The following is a 17,791-nucleotide window of genomic DNA, read 5'->3' as shown; positions in this document are numbered from 1 at the left end:
ATGTTGATGGACATTAAAAGGGCTTGGGGAAAATCCTGCCTATAAAGTCTTAAGTCTAAAGAGAGCTCTCTGCCCCACCTCCCTCTCTAACACCCACCACTTTATGTATGGAGTCATTTCCATCTGTTTTAGGCTACTCTGTCCTCTATCTCTGTCCTATAGTGTGTCTGTTTTCATTTTTTTCTTTTTTCCTTTTCTTTCTTTCTTTCTTTTTTTTTTTTTTTTTTTTTTTTTTTTGAGACAGAGTCTCACTGTGTTGCCCAGGCTAGAGTGAGTGCCGCGGTGTCAGCCTAGCTCACAGCAACCTCAAACTCCTGGGCTCAAGTAATCCTCCTGCCTCAGCCTCCTGAGTTGCTGGGACTACAGGCATGCGCCACCGTGCCCATAGTGTGTCTGTTTTCAATCAGCTTCACATGAGTTACTGCTCAGCCACATGGAGCATGGGGTCTTTCACTCCCATAACCCTCCCATGTGATCACTAGCTATTAATATTTGCACCCTTTGTCTTCACTTCTTTCTCTACTCAATCTAATACATGTTAATCATTTCAATCATGTTCACTATTGTTCTCCATTTATTTTAAACTTCTTCATACCTACTCTTCAAATTTTAAATACTGGTGCAGCAGAGCTAACAGATTTCTCCCCAAGGCCTACACTGCTAAACAGTGCTAGAGAAAATTCTCAATTCTTCTGAGGTCTATATGAAGTCATGGTCTCCAACAACACCTGAAGCATTTAGTATTCCTTTTAGATTTCTTCTGGTAATTTCTCCACTCCTTTTCATAGGTCTTCACATTTTAATGGCTCTTTTCATACCCCACTTCACACACCAACTCATTGATTCTAGGCAGCTAACATGTTCAGAGACAGGATCAATGCCTTCAGGTAACTCCCTGCCCCAAAGCTACAAACCTCTACAGATCTGTACATAGCATTTCCTCCTCCATTCTGATCTTATTAAAATAGATATCCTTTCTTCTCCCTAATAATAATAATAATAATAATACTTCTTTTTTTTTTTGAGACAGAGTCTCACTCTGTTGCCTAGGCTAGAGTGCCATAGAGTCAGCCTAGCTCACAGCAACCTCAAACTCCTGGGCTCAAGCAATCCTTCTGCCTCAGCCTCCTGAGTAGCCGGGACTACAGGCATGCGCCACCATGCCCGGCTAATTTTTTCTCTATATTTTTAGTTGACCAATTAATTTCTTTCTATTTTTAATAGAGACAGGGTCTCGCTCTTGCTCAGGCTGGTCTCGAACTCCTGACGTTGAGCGATCTGCCCACCTCGGCCTCCCAGAGTGCTAGGATTACAGGCTTTGCATTGCATTGATTCAACAGGTTATTTTGTTCAGCAAGTGATTTAAGAAATTATGTACCAAGAACAGTGGAGAATGTGCAAGACAAACAGGGCCTCTGTTCTTGACCCTCACAGAGCTTACATTGAAAGGAGGGAAAATAATATTTTTTTTGAAAAAGCAAAACTAAAACAATAGCAAACTTTATAAGTGCAAAGAACTAAACAAAGGCTGAGAGAGTTTTACTGAAAGTTCAATACTTGTCCCCATGGCTGAAGGGAGAAGGAGGACAAGCAGTTTGAAGAAAAGGAAAGAGAAGTTTACTAACATGCCGGTGAATGAGGAGGATGGCGGACTCTTGTCTTAAAGTGCCATCATCCTCCCCTTAAACAGAAATACAGATCTTTTTAAGGGGAGTTTTAGGCCCTGGGCTATTGCTGTTTAACTATGGCAACTGTACTGAAGACAGTCTCGTGACCTCTGCCCGGACAATTCCATCGAGCCATCTCCTGTGGTACAAAGAACAAAGGACACACTCCCCTCTCCCTCTGATTCCTGGCTTCAGGAAGAAGTATAAGTTTTAATTCCAAAAAAGGGCGGAGGGTGGTTAAAGAGATAACTTGTAATATGTTTTGCCCTTTCTCAGGCCCTTATTTCTGTTACATATTCCCCTCTGTCAAGTTTACCCTTCAGTATCTATTGGAGGAGTAGTGACATAGTCATCAAGCTACTTCCTGCTGAATTAGGGTGATGCTTCAGATCAAACCTTGTACTTAGTTATGCTATCCAAAAGCTTTGGCAGTAGATTTACAAAAATAAAGAATGCAACAGATTACCAGGTAAAAAAGGACATAAGCAACAACTACAACCATGCGGATTGACAAGGTGAAATGAAGTAGGATACCTGATAAGAGAGATTTTTACCCTGCTTGCTATCTAAGACACCAGTAGGACTGAGGGTCCCTACTGTCACCTTGCACATAATGTCTGATACAGAGCTGGGCAAGAAAGAAACATGGGACCTCTGAGCACAGAGCTAATAGTTGCTCCTTGTAGGTGATCTGAGAGACCGGCCTCTGCAAATTCAGGAATTATATACAGGAATACTTGCACTGAATGAAGTTTAGGATGACAAACCCAGCAATGAGACAGATCAGCACAAGGCGCCCTCAGGAAATCCTCACTAAGGAGCTGTCTCTCCATCCAGAGACAGAACAAATAACCAAAGAAAGGCTAGTGAAAATATCAACATTTTCATTTTTCCTTCTTCTTAAGTAGATTCTTTAGATTGCTGGCCCATCCACTGGGAGTTTGGTTCTCTTCTTCCATGAGACAACTCTTTACTCTGGTATGATGGACCTGAAGTTTCACTCCTGGCAATTTCAGCGAGGCGTGCATTGTTAAAGGCATGTCATAGGCTCCCTTCCACTTCTCCACCATTTGTTGTTCATGTCACCTGCCTTCTTATTTAATGCGGTGGAGGGGTGCCTCCAACTGGGGCGAGGACCTAAAAGAGGCAAACTCATGCATAGTGGTTAGTATGTGACCCAATCGTTCAACATATTGCTTTACTCTGCTTTCTTTACTCATATTATCATGCTTACCTTGGAGTGATAGCAGGGTGTCTCATAAACTATTCCATAGGGGCTTAACTTAAGCCTGCTTTTCTAGAGGCTACCCTTATCTGGAGCAGGGCAAGCAGCAACACCTTATGTCACTTTAGATGGGGCTTCTTGCTTCAATTTTGCTACAGCTTCCTTTGAAGTATGATTTATTTTCTCCATTTTTTCCATACATTGAGGTCTCTAGGATGGGTGCAATTTCCATTCTAGATGTAGGGCTTTGCTTACTTGCTAAGTTACTTCTGATATAAAGGAGGGTCCTTTATTACTCTGTATGGAGGAAGGAAGCCCATATCTCAGAATGTGTTCCTTCAGAAGGATTCTGGTAACTTCAGACACTCTCTCCATTTGGGTAGGATAAGCCTCTACCCAGCCTGAAAAGGTATGTACTAACATAAGTTTAGACATCTCAGTGAAATCAATTTGCCAATTGTTGAAAGGATGGGTCTCCACATGTTGGGTTCCCTGTGCAGCAGGTTGCTTTTCTGTCTTGGCATTGTTTTGAGAACATAGAGAGTAGCTCTGTGTTATTTTCTGGACAGTTTGTTTCAAATGGGATCCTCTTAAATGAGGTCCAACAAAATCCATTAAGGCATCATGCCCATAACGTGTACATTCATTTAGGTGCCTCATAAGAGGCCAAATCAAGGCTTCAAGTAGGAGAATGAGTCCATGAGGATTTTGTCTCTACTAGCTGTGCCATACCTAATATTAGAGCCCCAGTTTTTAGTTTTATAGGGGGTTTATTTTGATCTAAATCTAGCTGGGGTATCAAGGCCCTGAGGAACAGATCACCTTTAGCAGCCTCCTTAGCAGCTTTGCCAGTGGCCTGTCTTGGTCCAACTTTAGGTTCCACAGGTCCTTTGAAAACCCTGAGGCAACATAGTCCAGCAGTGCTGTGAGGTCATTCTAGTCTCAGGATCCTGCCATTAAATGCCACTGAGTACCATTCATAGTCACTTGTACAATATCATTAATGGCATGTAGGTTCTGCATGAATCTATACTCACTGGTATGGGGAATTTAAATTCTTTCTGTACATCCTGAGGGCCTGTCAGCCTATACTGCCTTGCTCACTTTTTGGTAGCTTCTTCTTGCAAATGCTAAAATGATAAGCAAATGTACTGAGGCCCAAACTTCTAAATGGACTGCTCTGCAGTGACAGCCTCCTGTATGCTTCACTGGGCCGTGGTATTCAAAGGTGTCCATCAGGAGCTTGGCAATAACTTTCAGAAGTGAGCTCCGGCCATGTCTGGAACAGCTCCTGGTGCTCCTGCTGCTCAACCAGGTCCAGTGTGGCCACCAAAAATGTCAGAGTCACTGGAGTTGGTGGCAACAGGAGCAGCGCTAGCTCTGGCAGCAGCTCCCTGGAACCTGCCTCCTGGGCCCATGGTGATGAATATGGCTACTGCCCTGCCGCCTGGCCTCTGCTCCTGGCCTGGCTCATGGAGTGCCATGCACGGCTGGTGCTGGGGGGCCAGGGCAGTGGCCAAGGGGGTGGGGCTGGACCCCTTAGGGCACTTCTGCCCATGTGGCTTGGTGGTGGTGGCACGCCTGTGTCAATAAAAATGTCCATTAATTGAGTCCCCACTGACAGTCATACCTGGGACTCATGTGGGGATATATGGACTAGAGCCACTAGTGAGGCATGGGGCCCTGGCCTCTTTCATCATCTGAGTCCTAAACTCAAAAAACCATTTGCTGTCCTAGGAGTTTCTTGTTACCTGAAGCCCTTTGCAATTTTGGGCAGTGTTCTTTCCAATGCCGTTCCTCTTTACAATGAGCATATCGATTGTACCTCATTCTGAGGTGATTGTTTCTGCCCTTTCCTTTTGACTGCCTCAAAGGACACTTGGTTGGCGCAGCTAACAGAACATGCATAGGTTTCAGTTTGTGTTCTTCCCTAGCTTAATATACTCTAAAGGCAATATCAACAAGCTATGAGAGATTCTTGCCAATTGCCCCTTTCACACCCTACGACTTTCTCCTTATATCTGAAGCACCTTTGTCCTATAGAAGTCATATTAACTATGCACACATTGTCTGGGGCCTCTGGATCCACATCTGTATATTTCCTATATGGTTGACAGATGCGTTCCAAAAATTCAGAGAAATCTTCAATAGCTTTTTGTTGTAATTCTTGGACCTCGTTTAAACTCTTCTGTCTAAGAACTCCCCACTGGAGCCCTGCCAGAATGCACTTTCAGTAATGATTTATCCTCACACCATCTGTGCTTGCATTAGGATCCCAATTTGTGTAAGTCCAATAATACCCTGCCAGCTGTCCTTGTGCATTCAAGCCCCCTATCTGATGTTTCCATAATGGAAATTGCCCTGCCCCTGCTACGGGTGCCCTCTGGCCAAATTGAGTTCTCCACCAGGTCTTAGAAGAATAGACCATTCCCACTCCCAAGTCATAACCCAGTGGGTGTAGGACTGAAGAATCAGTTCCAGTTACTCCCTCCATGGCCCCTCTCATGGCCCCAAGATGGTGGCAGTGGTAGCGGCAGCAGGTTCCCACAGTTGCCCCAGGCCTGGCTCCATGCAGGGCTGCAACCTAGGCTGGCTAGGTTGCTCCAGTTGCTGGAAAGCTGCTCCTGGTAGTGTACTCCTGTCTTGGCCAACGGGACTTTTTGTTACTCGTGGGGTCAAGGGGGACCGTGCCTGAAAGAGATGGGCGAGAGAAAGGAACGAGACCAAGCAAAGGGTTGTCAAGGTCTACTTTACTTGGATTCTTAGTAGGTTTCATAAGCATACAGAAACAAGGAAGTAGAAACAGAAAAATAGAGTGGGGTGACGATGAGGCTTGGGTCTGGGTTAATCAGCCCCAATCAGCATCTTATCGGTATCCTGTTTGTGACTGATTACTCAACCCCAACCTGGCAGGTGGTCGGGAACAATTGCAGTCAGCACTCTCTGGAGCATTCTGTGGTCAGCACGTCATGGAATGCATTCTTCTCGGAGCTATAGCTGGAATTTTCCAGGGCAAAGCCTGTGCGTAGGACGAGTCATAGGGGAGTTGAGGGTCTTTGAGGGTCCTTGCCTCTAACATCTCCCCCTCTCTTTATTAATATGAGGGAGATTTATATAGGTGGGTGGAGAGCCTGTTTTAGGCTACGCGATGGGCTTTTGCGACTAGCACCCCAAATATAAGATTGGGCGATTAACGTGAAGGTGAGGCCTTTGTCTTAGGCTATGTAGGTGGCATTTAGCTCTGGCACTTTTGATTATGAAGTGTGCTTTTGGGCATGGACCTACAATATTCTTGTCATGGAGTTATTTTACCGTTGGTAGGGTGTGCTTTTGGTATATGGCATTGTGATAATTTTGTCATGGGCGTCTCTATAGCCTTTGGAACTAACTGTGTTTTATGTCTGAGCAAGGTTTGAGAAATTTAGACCTTCAGTGGGTGTATTGGGAGACTCTTTACGGAGGTCTTTTTTGGAGCCTCTTTGTTCTAGCTGTTGGTAAAACATGGAGACTGATTTTTGTGTGGCTGCGTCTATTCGTAACTTGACAAAATTAGTTAGTTTTTTGAATGCCCAAGGCCCAAAGGTGAGGAGCAACAGAAAACTTACAAGTGGCCCTAAGACACTGGGAAGCAATGTGGATAGCCAGGGGGATGTGGAAAACCAATTTTGATACCATGCTTTACTTTGTTGTTTTTTTTTTTTTTTTTCTAGGCTTTGTCTGACCCTTTTGATGCTATCTTTTACCAGACCTGTTTTGTCTGTGTAAAAGCAACATTTTTTTTTAAGTGCTGCGCACAAACTTTTTTTTTGGAGGAACACTAAGTCTAGGCCTCTTCTATTTTGTAACACCACCTCAGAAAGTGAAGCGAGGGATTTTTTGAGATATTTTAGGCCCTGCTGTAGCTCTCGGAGATCATTATTGATGGCAGCAGAGAGCTGCAGGTATTGCTGGTTGGAGGTGACTAGAGAGGCTATGCCTGTTTTAGCCCCTGTGGCACCAAGGCCTAGAACAACTGCGAGTGTTATGGCTGTGATGGGCTCTCTCTTTTTGGGGGGCATTGTGGTGCTGCGCTCTTAAAATTTGAGCAATTTGTCAGCAGGACGTATAGTGAGTCTGGGGAAGAGCATGACTAACACACAATATTTTTTATGCTTAAGAAACGTTGCAGTGACTACATATGGGGTAAGGCCAGAAGAACAAGCAAAATAAGAGGTGTTAGATGCCTGAATAGACTGAAAGGTGGAGTCGACAGTAATTGACTGATTGCATATTTTTTTAAGGGCGTGGGGGGAAGCATTTTTGGGCTAAGAAGGCAAAGGCCTAGGCCTGTGACTTGGCTGAGTGTCAGGCCATTATGAGTCTCTAGGCCCCATCTGAGTTTGCTGGTGTCATTAGTAAATAATTTTGGAATGGGGGAGACTCTTGTTTTTTGGGGGGAAATATTATAGGTGTCTGATAGAGGAACTGAATTAGTTTATTAGGGGGGTAATGATTATCTATTTTGCTCTGGAAAGACGTACAGTTAACTGCCCAATTATCATCAGTTTGTATTAGCCACCGAACTTGGGAAGCATTGTAAGGGAGTATTATGATATTTGGATTTTTTTTAAAGAGTTTAAGGGAGTTTTTTCGCCCCAAGCGAATAATCTTAGCTACTAAATAAGGGTAGGTGGGAAGGACTTTAGGGGGGGAAGCCGATAGGTGAACCCAAAAAAGGGGCTTGCCCTGCCAGAAGAGTCTTGTGGGCGAAAAGGGGGTAGGGAGGACAATGAAGTACAAGGGGGAGTCGGGGGAGAAGTAGCCAATGGCCTGGGCATTTATGGCCTGCTCGACTAAATTAAGCGCTTGCTGCCCTTTTTTAGTTAGGGAGTGTGGAGAGGTTGGATTGGCATCTCTCTGTAGGATGTCAAACAGGGGTTTTAACTGTCTTGTGGTGAGCCTCAAATATGGGCGAAGCCAATTAATGTCACCTAGAAGGCGCTGAAAATCATTAAGGCATTGAAGAGAGTCTTTTCTTATTCGTACCTTTTGGGAGAGGACCTTATTGGGGAACAATTTAAAGCCTAGGAACAGGTGAGGGGGGCAGACCTGAATTTTTTTAGGGGACAGGCAGAGGCCTCGAGCTTGTGAGGCCGAGACAACCTGCATGGTAACTTGATGTAAGGCTGCCTCATTGGCCCCAGCAAGAAGAATGTCATCCATATAATGAATTATATATAGCTGAGGATGTGGAATTTTAAAAGAATTAATTGTCTGAGCTACATATTTTTGGCAAAGGGTAGGGCTGTTGGCCATGCTTTGAGGCAATACTCGCCGTTGGAAGCTCGGAGAGGGTCTTATACAGTTTACCACCGGGAGACTGAAAGCAAAGCGCTTACAGTCATCTGGGTGCAAAGGTATGGAGAAAAAGCAATCTTTTAGGTCAATGACTATTTTATAGTAGCCTCTGGGGATAGGTACGGGCGAAGGCAAACCAGGCTGGAGTGCCCCCATGGGAAACATTGTTTGGTTAACAGCCCATAAGTCTTGTAGCAGCCACCACTTGCTAGTCTTTTTTTGAATGACGAAAATGGGGGTGTTCTATGGTGAAGTAGAGGGCTCTATGTGTCTGGCAGCTAATTGTTTTTGCACTAACGCTGTAGCTGCGGCTAGTTTGTTAGACGGGAGGGGCCACTGATCGATCTAGACAGGGGAGTTACTTTTTTAAGTGATTTTATCTGCCTGAAGTGCAGGGGGATTAATGGCCCTTATGAAAAATGGTCTTTGAACCCTAGTCTTGATCTGTCTGACTTAGGGAGGGTGGTTAAGGGTGCTCTTAGTCCCTGACTCTTTTTGCCTAAACACTGTCTTGGGAGGAATCCCTGTTTAAGCATTTGGCTGGTTACAACTTCATTGGGGCTGCACATAATGACATTCATTTGTGCAAGGATATCACGCCCCCATAATTTAACAGGTAGGCTTGGGACTATAAAGGGTTGAGTGGTGCCTCTGTTTTTCTCAGAGTCTTCCCATGTAAAAATTTTTGAGCTCTGGAGAGTGTCTTTAGACTGTCCTATACCTTGTAAGTGTGTAAGGGAGGGCTGCAGTGGCCATGAATCGGGCCAGGCGTCTTAGGCAATAACCGTGGAATCGGTGCCTGAATCAAGAAGGCCTTTAAAAAGTTTACCATCTAATTTTAGCCGCAGGGTGGGTTATTCTTTGGTGATAGCTTGGACCCAATAGAGATCAGAAGAGTCAGGGCAGGAAGCACCTCGGTTAGGGGCAATGGCTGGGAAGGATGTATTAAGGGGCAAGGGTAACGCCTGAGCTAAGCGCTGTCTCTTAGAGACATACACAGGGCCGGTAAGCGCACTGGCTAAGATGTTAATTTTTCTGAGCCCTGCAAGAGTAGAGGAGGCTCGGCCCAGAATAAAAAAGAACATATTAGCCGGGGGGGGGGGGGGTGTCTAAAGGAGCCAGTGGGCAAAATCTGAACACCATCCTCAGGTCTTAATATTGTGTCGGAGGAGGCACACAAGTCTACTCTTGTGCTCCCTGTGGTTGCTCGGAGGAGTCTAGAGTCTGGGGGCTCTCTTATCGGCTGTTCTCCGAGGCCGACTGAAATTGAATAGGACGGGGGCCCCGGGGCTGGCCCTTCAGGCCGTTTCCCGAAAGGGAGGGCAAGGGGTTTCCAAAGACATCAGTCTTGGAGTGGCATTGACTGGCCCAATGCTTTCCCCTCTCACAGCGAGGACAGAGGGAGGAGGGCTGGGCTGGCCTGCCTGGCGGCTCACTGAGGTTAGACGTAGCAGAGGAGACGGCTGGGGGCACTGCCTCGCAAAGTGCCCTGGTTGACCGCATTTAAAGCAGTCCCTCTGTGCCGCGGTCCCTCGGATGGTGGCCCCAACCGCAAGCTGTACGGCCTGCGATACCTTATGGGTGAAGGGGTCAACATCATTACACATTCTAATCATGTCATTAAGGTCTTTATTTTTGAGTTTACCCCTGAGGATGGCCCTGCAGGTGCTGTTGGCATTTTCATAGGCCAATTGTTTAATAAGCCTATTATTCTCATCTTCGCGTCTGAGGGTTCGTTCAGCAGACTCTAAAAGCCTACCCACAAATTTACTAAAACCCTCTTGAGCTCCCTGGGTGATTTTTGTCAGGGGAGTGAGAACAGATCCCGTAGAGGGAAGTGTTCGCCAGGCGCCGAAGGCGGCTGCGGCTGTCTGGGACAAAAGCCCAATCGGGAGTCTCCTTTGGCGCTGTTCAGTAGCAAATCTCCCGTCTGCTAAGCTTTTTAAGGGTCTAAGATGCAGAATTGGGGTTTTTAAAATTATTAGCAGCCGTGGTCTGACAGCGGTCGAGAAAGTCGGCCTTTTAAGAGAGGAACTTCCCGAGAGAAAAGACCGCCTGAACTAGTTTGATTTATTCTCCGGGGAGCAGGTAGCCGCCCCCTGAGGCTGCCTCTAGGAGGGAGTAGGTAAAGGGTGCATTGGGCCCATACGTCCTAACAGCAGAATTTAGTTCTTTTAAGGTTTTAAACTTTAGTCTGCGAAATTTAGTGGGCTCTGCAGTGGGCCCCGGGACTGTCTATTTTGGGGGGTCATTACTTTTACTTTTCTTTTTTTTCTCTTCTGTATTCTCGTCATCTGGCTAGAAGAAGGGGCGGCAAGGTCTCCTTGCCTATTAGATTTGGTAACTACTGGGAATGCTAGGGCTTTATGGGAGGACTTTAAGGTTTTTTTATTTAAGGTGGCGTATGATTGGGAGGTCTCATGACGTGGGTGGCTAATGAAAACCGAATCTTTAAGCGTATCTTGGAGGGAGGACAAGTCTTTGGAAAGCTGGGCAAACTCTTTTTGAAGTTGTAAGACATCTTTTAATTGTGTAACCCTTTGACTTAAGTCTTTTTTGGCATGCAAAAGTAAGGGCATTGTAAGGGGAGGCATTAACGAAGGTGCGCAAATTTGGGGCTTGTAAGGAGGCGGCCATTCGGGATTGTGATATTGGGCTGCTTCCTCTCCGAGGGTTGCCTCTTCTGCGGGATCGAGGGACTCTTGGAGGGGTTGTTTCTTGAATACCGGGTAATTGAATGCATGAGGGGCTGTACCCTCGGGTAAGGGAGGATAGAGGGTCTTGGTGTCTGTGTGAGGGGTCGAGACATTGCATACCTGCAAGGCCCACACCCCCAGTGAAGCTGGAACCAACATCCGGCTTCTGGAAACTGTTGCTTGCTTGCTATGGAAACCGTTGCTTGCTTGCTTGTTTGTGCCAACTTTGCATTGTTTGAACCCCTGTATAGTGGGGCTACCAGCCAACCAATCATGTTAAAGGTCAATGCATGATCCACGCGTGATCAGCCACTGCATAGCGTATGCACCATAGGGATAAAAGGCACGCTGCAACCCCAGTCAGGGTCCTTGCCTGCAAGAGTGGCCACTGCGTTGGCGCTCTAGGGCGTGGACCCTGGCTAGCCAGAAAATAAACCTCCTCTTGTGTAATTACATCCTCAATGTCTCTGCTTTTCTGTCTGGTGGGGCTGTGGAAGGTCGGTCCCTAACATCTGGCCTACTAATCGGGGGCTCGTCCCTAGATGTCTGGAGCTCAGCCGAGGGGTCTTGAGGGGGCATATTAATACAAACTGAGGGGCAAGGGGAAGGGCATGTTGGTCTCTCAGGATCATTAGGGGAAGCCGACCCTCTGGTCGCCTCTAAAGACCTTCTTGAAGCGGACCGCGACACGGGTCGGAGGCAGAATTTTGCTACTGAGAGCAGCTGCTTTTTATTGGAGTCTGAATCTGCTCCCTCAACAATATCTCTGATTAGTCCTCAGTACGAGAAAACGGATACAGGGACGGCATCTGGGCCCTGATTTAGAAGTAAATTGTTTAGATCTTTGCCTACCTTTTGCCACTTGCGTGGGTGAATCTCAGGTCCACCAACAATGAACCAAGGACAAGCATGATCAATGAACACAAAAAACTTTACTAGGTCCTTTTTCTTAACTCTAATTCCTTTCTCTCTCTGAGCGAGGCCTTGAGATCTTTGATAAAAACGGCCTCTTTAGACAACGAATGGCCCATCTCGATGGGATGACAATGTAAAACATCTACTCACCAGACCGTCGATTCTGTGAGTGGCAGAAAGGAGGTCTCTTCAGGGATTCTCCAGAGAACTGTCTGTAAACCGCGTGTCATCCGACAAAAGTCCGTACCTTGGGCCCCACGTTGGGCGCCACTTGTCCCCGCCCTCGGGACCTTCTGTTACTCATGGGGTCAAGGGGGACCGTGCCTGAAAGAGATGGGCGAGAGAAAGGAACGAGACCAAGCAAAGGGTTGTCAAGGTCTACTTTACTTGGATTCTTAGTAGGTTTCATAAGCATACAGAAACAAGGAAGTAGAAACAGAAAAATAGAGTGGGGTGACAATGAGGCTTGGGTCTGGGTTAATCAGCCCCAATCAGCATCTTATCGGTATCCTGTTTGTGACTGATTACTCAACCCCAACCTGGCAGGTGGTCGGGAACAATTGCAGTCAGCACTCCCTGGAGCATCCCGTGGTCAGCACGTCATGGACTGCATTCTTCTTGGAACTATAGCTGGAATTTTCCAGGGCGAAGCCCGTGCGTAGGACGTGTCATAGGGGAGTTGAGGGTCTTTGAGGGTCCTTGCCTCTAACATACTCCATGACCACCGCACTGGGGGCCCCAGCAGCACAAGCTCAAGTGTGGCTGAGCTCCAGCGCCTTCCCCAGTGGGTGGGGAGCTGGCAGCAAGGAAGTGGGCTCATGAGATCCAACCTGGTTAATGCCTCTTCAATTTTGTCACACAGCCTTTTGGCCTCTTTATTGTGCAATTGCATGAAAGATTGTACATATGGGATCTCATCCCATTTACCTTTGACAAAATAATCCAAGTTGTAAAATAGTATAATAATTTAAGATTCCATTCAGTGGCCACTTCTCCTCCCACTCCAGCACATACATTGGCCACACACTATTATAACAACACCATTCTCTTTTAGACATAGACTTGTATTAATAGCTATAAGTTGGCCATTCAACCAAGATTCTCCCCCAGGGGCCTTCAGGTGGAATAGAAACAGAGCTTCCCATGTTGACAAACAACAACAACTAACGACATGACAAGCAGACAATACAGGGAATTCCCAATGCAAATCTTCTTAATGCTAAGGCCTTACCAAGTGAATGGAAACTACACAAACAAGAACCAAATTCTCAAACGAAAACTGCCTCCTAATTCAAAAGGGAATGAATTCCCCAAGTTCCCTAGTTCTGCTCAATTGTGACTTCCAACTCCAAATGGTGCCTACAAACAAAAGCCCTGCCACAGGGCTGGAAGGTTCAAAATCCTTCCCCAGTGGATGGGATTAAAGGTCTCAGTGTGCACACCGGGAACTTACCGAAATGGCGAAGGCATTGCCACACGTCCCAAATCTGTTTTTCCTCAACAAGGTTCAGGTTGTGTGGATCTGCATCTAATGCCCGGAGGGAGAGACAGGAGTTTCCCAGAGCTAATCAGGCTCTAGCAGCTGCTGGTGTGGTCCCCTACACTCTCACCCCCAAAAGACGGTGCTTCTACCAGTGAAGACCCATTGCTTGACCCAGGGCTGCTCCCCATCTCTTTCAGACATGGCAGTAGTTGCTGGGTGCTGTTCCACCAAGGATGCTAAATTTCCTTACTGAAAGTTTGGTACCTGTCCCAAGGCTGAACAAAGAATGGGGACAAGCAGTTTGAGGAAAAAGAAAGAGTTCATTAATTTGCTGGCAAATGAGAAGGATGAAAGACTCTCATCTTAAAGTATCATAATCTTCCCTTTAAGCAGAAAATTAGAGCTTTAAAAGGGAGGCTTCAGCTTCAGGCTACTGCTGTTTATAACATTACTGGTGAAGACTATCTCCCGACCTCCACCGGGATAATTCTATGAGCCATCTGCTGAGGTACAAAGAGCAAAGAATCCTCCCCTGCCTGTTTGATTACTAGCCTCGGGCAGGAATGTACTTTTTAATTCCAAAGAAGAGTGGGGGGTGGTTAAAGAGACAACTGGTAATACATTTTTCCTTTTTCAGGCCCTTATTTCTGTTACAAGAGGGAATAGCAGTTAAAGAGGGAGTGTAGAACACTTGGGAAAGGTAGAGTGAGGGAAAACATTTTCAAAGGTGAGCAAAAGTTTGGTGCATTTGAAAAATTAAAAAAAGACTAGAGGCCAGGTGCGGTGGCTTATGCCTGTAATCCTAGCACTCTGGGGGGTCGAGGTGGGAGGATCCCTTGAGGTCAGGAGTTCGATACCAGTCTGAGCAAGAGTGAGACTCTGTCTCTACTAAAAATAGAAAGAAATGGTCTGACAACTAAAAATATATAGAAAAAATTAGCTGGGCATGGTGGCGCATGCCTGTAGTCCCAGCTACTTAGGAGGCTGAGGCAGAAGGATTGCTTGAGCCCAGGAATTTGAGGTTGCTGTGAGCTAGGCTGACACCATGGTACTCTACTCCGGGCAACAGAGCAAGACTCTGTCTCAAAAAAACCAAAACAAACAAACAAAAAAACCAGAAGCTTGGGCCAAATGCTTGGAATGTTTTAACTTAAGATAAGGATGTCTGTTATTTTAAACTTTTATTTATTTATTTATTTATTGAGACAGAGTCTCACTTTGTTGCCCAGGCTAGAGTGAGTGCCATGGCGTCAGCCTAGCTCATAGCAACCTCAATCTCCTGGGCTCAAGTGATCCTACTGCCTCAGCCTCCTGAGTAGCTGGGACTACAGGCATGTGCCACCATGCCCGGCTAATTTTTGTATATATATTTTTAGTTGGTCGATTAATTTCTTTCTATTTTTAGTAGAGATGGGGTCTCGCTCAGGCTGGTTTCGAACTCCTGACCTAGAGCGATCCTCCCACCTTGGCCTCCCAGAGTGCTAGGATTACAGGCATGAGCCAACATGCCCAGCCTATTTTTTATTTTTTTGAGACAGAGTCTCACTCTGTTGCCCAGGCTAAAGTGCCATGGCATCAGCCTAGTTCACAGCAACCTCAAACTCCTGGGTTCAAGTGATCCTACTGCCTCAGCCTCCCGAGTAGCTGGGACTACATGCATGTGTCACCATGCCTGGCTAATTTTTACTATATATATTAGTTGGTCAATTAATTTCTTTCTATTTATAGTAGAGACGGGGTCTTGCTCTTGCTCAGGCTGGTTTTGAATTCCTGACCTCGAGCAATCCGCCCGCCTCGGCCTCCCAGAGTGCTAGGATTACAGGCGTGAGCCACCACGCCCGACCATCAAGACAATAATTTGTAAAAGTGGGGAAAGGGCATTTGATGGCATAATGCGTATGAAGTTAATCCAAGACAAGGCCCACTGAACTAAACAGCAAGCAAAGCTCAGATGTGCCAAGAAATAAGTCAAAGTTTTCTTTGAAATTGAATGAGTTAAACTTCAATTTGTGAAAAAGAAATGCTACAATGGACCTTTAAAATGCGTAATGTTTTTAAGATAATCCACTGGAGGCAGCATAGAGACTGTTAGATATGCCTCTCTGAGACTCTGGGGTCTGGACAAGAGGATATAAATTCATAGAGTTAAATATGTATTTTTATATACAGGCATAAATGAGATCATCTCTCCCCATCTTCACTCTTCCTTTTATCTCTCTTGCTCCTTCTTTAATTGTTCATTTTCTACTAGCTTCTTCCCTAGTATACAGCATACAGTAGTTTAGTACGAGTTGTATGCTGTAAAAGGGAGGGCAGAACACAAAGTGGAAGAGTCAAGCCGTGCACTAAGCAATTTGGATGCTGAACTTGAAGACAATGAGAAGCTACTTAATGTTTTATTAACAGGTGAGTTTCACAGTGTGGTGAATGAATGTTTTAGCAATATACCCTGATGGAAGTTTGAGGTCTTAGCTGAAGTGTGGAGAAGACAGGTCTTAATTCTAGCTCAGAGCATATTGTGAAAATCCTAAATGTTAAAATGATGAGAGCAGGAAAAGGAACATTCTCCAGGTGGTGGTGACATGGCAGTCATTATTTCTTTATTTCAATAGAAAATTCTAAGCTGTGCTCAAATTGAAAAAATAAGTAACAGTGGTTAGGAAATGTTATTTTTACACGATTGTTCTCTAGGTCTGTCCTCTAACTTTAAGCAGTGGAGATTCACTGACCCCTCTTTGTCAACACAAGTGACACAGACAGGCACAAGCTCCCTGCAGCCTGGCAGTGCAGCGCCACTTTGCCTCCTCTGCAGCTTCCTCTGAGTTTCCTGAGGTGACTGCACTGGACAAAAACCACATTCTCTGTCATGTTTTACTTGCCCGAACTGAAGCTCCTGGAAACAATTAGGGCTCTGTCTAGCGTTATGTCAGTATTTGAAGGAAAGTGTCAATATCTACACAGCAGGAGGAAATGACCTGGGTAGCACAAAGCTCCTAATCTGAGTGGGAGACCTGAAAGATGGACATATATTAAATTACACAAGGACAATGCAACTCTCCTTTCACGAGGAAGGGGGGTATGACAGAATATTCATTGGGCTGTGATGACAAGTTCTGTCTGTGGCTTGGAGACAAGTAGCACAGTACAGGGTGCTTTGCAATGTAACAGGCTCCATGAACAAATTTCAACGGCCCCGGTCTGGTTTTTTTGTACTCTCCTCTCTTAACTAACTACTTAAACTTTTTGAGTTCTTTCCCAGAAATGGTGGAATTTTTACAAGACATAGGAGCTGAGATTCCCAAGTTCCCTGTGCAGCAATTCTGATGCCAAGAAACATCATCCCCCGTGGCCTGCCCCAAGGCACGCACGTGGCCTCTCCTTAAAAAGCCCATGATCTCTGTTGATCAGGGAGATGCATTTGAGACTATTTCTGCTATTCTCCCAACAGACATCTTTCGCATTAAAATTCCTTTCTTCCTTGGCAATCCTTGTTGTCTCAATAACTGGATCTTTGTGTGGTGAGCAACTGGATCTAGGCAGAAAGCCCCCTGCGGTTTGGATGACAGCGGTGGCCTGCTTTCAGTCCAGGTCTAGGTCAGGAACTGCAGCATAAACTCTTACCGAGTTGGCCTTGTAGGTATGGCTCTAAAAGATCCTCATTAAAAGATCTGATTAGTTAATATGTTAAGAGGTTACTTGCATATGAAGATATGGAAATAAAGGGGAAAAAAGAATTATTTAACAAATTTAAGTGTCAGGAAATTAAAATGGCAACATCTGGGGATAGCTTGTTTTGAGTCTTTTTAATTGGGTAAAAAATGCTTGACCAGAAGGTAACCAAGAGACCAGTATGGGGAGCCTGCCTTTGAGCAATCGGACTGAGAAAGCAATTTCAGTGATTTACGGATTATCCAAAACACATGGAGAGTTCACCTGTGGAAAATATTTGACATGCTGTCTCTGAGTAATGTTGGCCAGTATCCTTCTATTGGCATCTGCAGCCCAGTTAACCCAGAATTGCACTATTTCCCAGAATCTCACAACTTTAAGGATCTGCAAAGGGTACCATGAAAATAATAGTGTTTGAGTTGAAATCCGAAGGATGATAGAACTTCAAACTTCAAATAAACAGTATAAGGGCATTTTCTGTTTAAGAGCAAAGATAAAAAAAAAATGAGAATATGAATCATGGAGAATGGTAAAAATTCTAAGAGTGATATGATAGGAATGAATCTGGGAAGACAGGTTGGCATCTTTTTATGGAAGGCATTAAATGTTAGCATAAGCAGTTTGGACTTTATCCCGCATTTGTTGAAAGCCATTGTAAGTTTCTGAGGTGGAAAAAAGGATAATGTACCTTTTAAGATCCTGTGGGGTACCTTTTAAGATCCTGTGGGGTAACTGAAGTTCCTGGCACCAATCCAGCTCAAGGAGGCCCAAAGAGTTTAAAAGAAAAAAAAAAAAAAGA

The sequence above is a fragment of the Microcebus murinus genome, chromosome 10 (assembly GCF_040939455.1).
Source record: "Microcebus murinus isolate Inina chromosome 10, M.murinus_Inina_mat1.0, whole genome shotgun sequence".
Taxonomy (NCBI): Eukaryota; Metazoa; Chordata; class Mammalia; order Primates; family Cheirogaleidae; genus Microcebus; species Microcebus murinus.
Note: the sequence above shows the minus strand (reverse complement) of the source record.